Source organism: Ceratotherium simum, chromosome 3 (genome assembly GCF_057802395.1).
Source record: "Ceratotherium simum simum isolate JZ-2026a chromosome 3, ASM5780239v1, whole genome shotgun sequence".
Classification (NCBI taxonomy): domain Eukaryota; kingdom Metazoa; phylum Chordata; class Mammalia; order Perissodactyla; family Rhinocerotidae; genus Ceratotherium; species Ceratotherium simum.
The window spans coordinates 30,128,458-30,135,805 of NC_141902.1; the positions used below are offsets into that span (position 1 = coordinate 30,128,458).

A 7,348-nucleotide genomic window follows, 5' to 3' on the forward strand; every position below is an offset into this window, starting at 1 on the left:
CCTTCTATGAAAAGGATAAAAAATATAGGATAAAATATTACATACCAAGAAACTATTATCATCAGACCATTCATAAATCTGTCCATGCGCTCATAAACATTTACTGAACACTTACTATAGGCCAGAATTTGTTAATATGAGACTTCCTGTCCTAGGGAGCTCACAGGTATAGTAGGAGTGATGTACAAGATAGTCCAATGTCGATTATAAAGCAGTATCCTAAAATTGTGCTTGCGCCACATGACGTGAGAGCATAAAGGAAAAGGTTAGCGGCAGCTGGAAGAAAGAGGAAGCTGTCCTTCGGGAAGCGTTGCACGGATTGTCCTTACAGGTGAGAAGAGGTCGGCAGAACTCAGAGCGTGCACGTATCAGTTCAGTCATGAGAAGCAACAAGCCAGCAAGCAGGCAAACTAACATTAACAACAAAAACAGGGTTATCCAAGCAGTTCAAGACAATTAGAGAGGACTTTGTGGAGGCAGGGGAGAATGATGATGTGAGGCTGGGGATAGAGAGGATAGATCGCCTGTGTGAAGGAGTCTAAACGTCTGTGAAGGAGTAAAAGTCCTTGAAAAGTTTAGGCAGGACTGTAATCAGATGACTCACAGAGACCGCCTTCTCTCTTTTCTTTTACTCTCTCGATTGCTTACTTCTAGTTCTGTTTTCTCCTGTTTTTTATTCTACCTGTCACTTTCCTCCCTTTTCCCCTTTGTTTTCCTAACATCGCCACCCTTAATCAATCAAGATATGTGTCAATTAACAGAAACACACACAAACTCTCCAGAAGAAGATAGTGTTTACAATATAAAAATTAAAGTTTGCACCTCAAGATGGACCCTTGCTGAGAATTTTTGTTATACTGATAGATTTGATTTTTGATGAGAAAAGAGTTGATCACTTACTAGTAAAGTTTTATTTCACTTTATTTTCAATATTTGTGTCGTGTTTCTTCATTTATCAGGCTATGCATCTTGAATTTTCACTTTTGTATTTTGAAAAGTCCATGTTTTTTAATTAATAAATGTTAATTCTTTGTAAAAGGGATCCAAAATGCAGAAATAAGGATTTTAGGAGTTAAAGTCACATATAATCAATCACATTTTACTACGTCAATAATTCTTAAAAGTGAGGCATTGCTCTTTAAGATTTTTTTTGTGCATACACATAGAATCATACTGTTCATTCTATTCTGCAAGATTTTTCACTTTAGGTCTCTGTTATGTACAGCTGTGCAATTGTTTTTAATAGCTACATAGTATTTCATTATATAGCTGCATTATAATTTGATTAAAAGATTCTGTATCAATTTATATTTTCATTATACTTTGCTATTGACACTAGATATGAGTGCACTGAACATATCAACATATATATAGCACTGTGTAAGTAAGCTGTAGGATTTCCTTTAGGTGATGATACTTCCTCCATGAATTTAACACTCTAACTGGGTTAGAGGCCTCAGGGGCCTTTGTTATTGCCTAGATTTGAACATTTTAAATTCTAATAAATATTACTAATTCCCACTCTCACCAATCATTTGTAAGACTTCCTAGTATAAGGACTCCTTTGAACACTTTGGGATTAATCTCTACATTTTTCTTTTTCATTTTGTCTTTGACAATCTATTAGGAGAAAACAATAAAACAAAACAAAGCTGTTTTTTTTTAAATTGCATTTTCTTAATGATTGGTGAGGTGGAATATCTTTAAGGGAGTTAAATTGTTATTTGCAGTTTTTCAATTGTGGGTTACTTGTTTGTGTATTTTTCTTTTTGTTTTTACTTGGGACTCCCCATTATGCTGTTAGTACACTAATATATTTTAGCATAAATTGTCTATGTTCTTACCTGATGACAATATTGCTTCTTTTTCTCCCATTACACTGTATCAACTGAAGTCAATTAATATTTAATTAAAAAATACTGAATTTTAGAAAATAAGAAAAAGCAACAAAATCTTCCATTTATTTTCTTTACTCAGAGAAAATGATTGGTAATTTCCTTTTACTGTACTATCTCTGAGTCTTTAAAACAATTCTTCACCTTCTGTAATTGTGATCATACTGAATATACATTCCACATTTCAGAATATGCATCTTTTAAAATCCACACATTACCTGATCAAAATGTAAAAACAGCTGGCGGCTCCTTGCAAGTTACATCCATGGTCATTCACCTCAGTGATTATCCCATTTTCTCTGGTTCAATTCTACTCTATTTTTCCCAGTTATTGGTTATAAAATTCTCCATCCAGTGTCCTTCTATCAGAGCTTCCCAGTATCACCCCTGTAGTGTTTTGTTTTGGCTACAGTACCCGGTCCACGTCCATAACCCTCAGGATGCCCACTCTTGCCTAGCCTGGCTGTCCTCAGGTCTATTCTTGTCTATAGTGTGTCCATGGTGCTCCCACTTGCTTGTATGGTGCAGGACTGTACCCAAGCTGGATCCTGGGCATGATGTAGAGTGGCAGAGAGAAGTGATGACGTGAAAAAGAATAGTCGTCAGTAACGTGGGGCCTAGAGGAAAGCTTGATGGAAGCAATACAATTGGGGAATCCATGGTGTTCAATTCAGGTATAGAATAAGCATCAGTAATGTTTGGTTATGAAAAGGGAAAATAGAGAATCTTATAAGAAAAAAATTAATAAATATATTAGTTGGAAGCCTGTCAAATTGATATTTGACTAGTTTTTGATCTATTGAAATACCAATTTCATATGGTTCAAACTAATAAATACATATACGTCCTGAGATCAACAATCTGTTGCTTATCCTTTATTTCTATTTCCTAGGCTTAATTTTTTTAAAATGTGTTTTCCATACATTTTCTTTTGTAAGCTGCTCTTTTAAATTAAAAATTCAGTACAAACATTTTCATGATAGTTTTCTACATATAAGGTTGAGTGTCTTTCACAGTTGGATGTACTATTTGTGCTCTAACTTACAGTACTATTGTACTATAATTAAATTATTTGTTGTTTGGATTTAGGTTATCTCCAATTTTTTTCTTCTTATAAATAATTGTATAACACTAGCTACAATAGCTAAATACTTTAGCTTATCTGCTGTTATTACCTTAAAAAATTTCTTGTAATAGGAGTCTTAGTATTAACACAATTTTTAAATATTTGATGTGTATTTTGAAATTGTGTTCTGGATAATCCGTTTAAATTTGCACTCCAAACTACAGAGTATGAAAGAGTCTGTTTCCTCACAGTCCCATACATGTTATTCATTTATTTTTAACTCTGACACTTTTCTATAAACATAACAGCAGCTCCATATTGTTTTACTTACATTTCCTTAATTACTAGTGAGTTTGCTTTTCTTCATATAGTTAACCTATTGGGATTTCTTATTTTCTCCAAGTGTTTAGGTGTTTTTCATTTTAAATTTGGTTTATCATTGTTTAACAACTATTTTCCCACATTTGTTTTTTCTTTTAAAAATTTTATATAGAATATTTAAATTTTTGAATCTGAAAGTGTTATTTTTTTTTTCTGCGTGATTTGCACACGTGGGGATATGCTTTGAAATACTTTTTTTTTTTTTTTTTTTTGATGAGGAAGGTTAGCCCTGAGCTGACATCCGTTACCAATCCTCCTCTTTTTTCTTAGGAAGATTGGCCCTGGGCTAACATCCCTGCCCATCTTCCTCTACTTTATATATGGGATGCCTGCCACAGCATGGCTCGATAAGCAGTGCATGGGTCTGTGCCTGGGATCCGAACCTGCGAACCCCGAGCCACCGAAGTGGAGCACACGAACCGAACCACTATGCCACCAGGCCAGTCCCTAGACAGATTTTTTGTCACATGTTTAGATAACATTTATTTTATCAAAAAATAAGCCTATATTTTCTTCTATGTTATTGTTTCTTTTATTTTTATTTAAAGAGCCGTTAAAAACTCCTTTTAGTGTTGTAAGGTAAAGAATTCAAATGTTTTTGCCAAGTTTGGTAAGTTGTGTCAACACCACTTATTGGCAAATTCATCCTTTCTACACTGATTTGATATGGTTCTGAGATAGACTCCTAATTGATCTCTCTTTCTTCCCTCTGGATCCTCATATTACACACCTCACTTCACAACTATTGTAAACTTTTTAAAGCACTAACATGCTATTTCACTGTTCTGCCTCAGTGGTTTTCTATCACTTCTAAAATATAGATCAAATTCTTTACATACCCTACAGAATTCTGCCTTGATCAGAGCCTTCTTAGTCTTCTTTTTTCTTTCTTTTTTTTTTTTTTGATGAGGAAGATTGGCCCTGAGCTAACACCTATTGCCAATCTTCTTCTTTTCACTTGAGGAAGAGTGGCCCTGAGCTAAAATCTGTGCCAATCTTCCCCTATTTTGTATGTGGGATGCTGCCACAGTTAGGCTTGATGAGCGGTGTAGGTCCATGCCCATGATCCCAACCTGCGAACCTGTGCTGTCAAAGCACGGCACGCTGGACTTAACCTCTGTACTACCAGGCTTGCCCCCTGGTCTTCTTTTATTTATTACAAGCGTGTTCTATTTCTTCAAGCTTCAGAGTAGTTCCCATGCCTTTACTCTGGGTAGACCACTCTTCCTATTCATGCTCACTTATTTAACTCCTATTCATCATTTAGATCTTAGCACAAACGTCTTCTTCCAGACCAGGGCCAATGGCACTGCAATGAGCTCTTATAGTTCTCATAACACTTTGTTCTTTTCTTCAAATAACTTATCACCATTATAATCATCCAGTTATGTGATTAGTTATTTAATGCCTAGCTTCACAACTAGACTACAAACTACATAAAGACAGGGTGCGTGCTGTACCCCAGAATGTGGAACAGTGCCAAGCACACAGGAGGTCTTCATGGGAGCTACTCAATGAACATTTGTTAAATGAATAAACTTTTGTATTGCTTTTTCAAGAGACCTTTGTGACCAAGGGTGAAGACTTTTCTTTAATATCAGAGTTTGAAACTCAATGAAATCTGCTTTTTTAAAAAGCTGTGGTGTATTACTTTATAATTATGCTGATTTGTTCCTTTCAGGTAACACAAAGTCAATGAATAAAACAAATTACTTTCCGGTGTCTAAATTTGTGTTCCTGGGACTTTCTACCTCTAGACCAGTGCAGCATTTCCTCCTTGCCTTCTCTATAGTGTTTTATGTAACACTTGTTCTAGGAAACCTCTTTGTTATGTTTACAGTGATCTTTGACCCTTATTTACATTCCTCCATGTATTTCCTTTTGGCCAATCTCTCATTTATTGATTTGTGTTTTTCTACATTAGTGGTTCCTAAGATGATTTCTGATCTGTACTCTGATCACAAAACCATACCCTTCCAGGGGTGTGTCATCCAGATATTTGCCCTTCATGTCCTGGGTGAATCTGAGATGGTGCTTCTCATTGCCGTGGCCCTGGACCGATATGTGGCCATATGTAAGCCCCTCCACTAACTGACCGTCATGAGCCCACGGATGTGCATTTTACTTCTGTCTGGTGCCTGGGCTATTGGCCTCAATCAATCAGTGGCCCGGTTAGCTTTTGCTGTCCATTTGCCTTTCAGGTCCTAAGGAGATAGATAGCTTTTAATGTGACCTTTCTTGGTTTATCAAACTTGCCTGCACAGACACCTACAGAATGCAATTCATGATTACTGCCAACAGTGGGTTCATTTGCATGGGCACCTTCTTCTTATTGATTATCTCCTGTCTTTATCCTGGTCACTGTATGGAAACACACTTCAGGGGGGTTATCGAAGGTCCTTTCTATTCTGTCAGCTCACATCATCGTGGTGGTTTTGTTCTTTGGATCATGCATCTTCGTTTACATGTGGCCATTTCCCACAGTGCCAGTGGATAAATTTCTTGCCATTTTGGACTTGATGATTACACCCATCCTGAATCCTGCCATATGAACACTGAGGAACAAAGACATGAAGATGGTAATGAGGAGACTGAATAGTCAACTCCTGAATTTGAGGAAGATCTCCTAAATAACTCACAAGAGTACAAGTTACTTTGTGCGTTTTCAAACAAATTCAAGTAACACTAATACTTAAATAATTATACAAAAATTGGGGTTATTTTCCCTGAAGTCATCATTTTATAATATTCAGAATAGATCATTGATTATGAGATTACATTGAATTAGCACATTATTTCTCTACTTAACAAGTTTGTTTGGCAACTGAATTAAAGTTCTAGGAAACGGTGATGAAAAGCATAGATTACAAACTTACAATCTGCTATGGCCTGAGATATCAGACTGTCTAGATTCACTTAATCAATTGAATTAACTTTATTCAATTTATTAAATATCTTAGAGCTAATATACTCACAATTTTGAGGGAAATATACTTTTATATTTTTTCTGTAAGACAAAAAGAATGTGAGAGAGGATTTAAAACTGGGAAGAAAAAAGAGCAGAGTGAGAGAACTGGAGTAGACAGAATATGGATAAGGCAGTGTTATAAGGGGAGATTGCCATATGGTAGGAGGGAAAACAAGAGAGAGAACCTCAGAGATAGTAGGTTTTATGTATTTGTGCTGTGACTACTACTCTTACCCTTGCTTGTCTCAATTCCTTTGGACTCAAGCCAATTCCAGTTGGCCAGGGCAGAGAAATTTACACGTGTCGCTATTCCACAATGTTTGAAATTATGATTTAATCTCTGTGACTTAATCGATCAATGAATGTTCTCTAAATATCAAGTAGATGTTGAGCTGATCATTTCATGGCTGATATTAGTATTATCCACCAACCACTCTGTCCAAATTGTTTGCTGACAATTATTCTCTAGTATCTTGTGTCTTATAACTCTTTTCTTGCTCAGGACATGGGGCCAAGTATGTGTGTGAATGTGTGTGTATAATCTGTAGAAATTGTGAGACTAATTTATTTATATTTTGTTTTGATACCTAGGAGATTGAGCCAAATTCATCGCTAAATTTCGAAAGGACTCTATGTCCTGAGTATCTGTAATCCAAAATTCTCCCTGGATTATACAATCAGTAATATTTTATATTTTTCCTGCTCAAGATTATTTTTTTGCTTAATATTTGTATTTGTAATGGATTCTTCTTTGGTACATTAAATTAAAAGGGACAAATATAAAGTCAGATTTCTTTTTTTTTTTTTTTTTTAAAGATTTTATTTATTTTTATTTTTTCCCCCCAAAGCCCCAGTAGATAGTTGTATGTCATAGCTGCACATCCTTCTAGTTGCTGTATGTGGGACTCGGCCTCAGGATGGACGGAGAAGTGGTGCCTCGATGCGCACCCGGGATCCGAACCCGGGCCACCAGCATCGCAGCGCGCGCATAAAGTTAGATTTCTGCTTGAGGAATTTGCCATACTTGTGAAGCTAGCA

At 36.0% G+C, this 7,348-nt stretch overlaps 1 pseudogene; it reads left to right on the top strand.

Moving 5' to 3' along the window:
- The first annotated feature begins 5,034 nt into the window (after positions 1 to 5,034).
- Positions 5,035 to 5,972, top strand: LOC147917511 (olfactory receptor 4F15-like; annotated as a pseudogene).
- Positions 5,973 to 7,348: the final 1,376 nt, after the last annotated feature.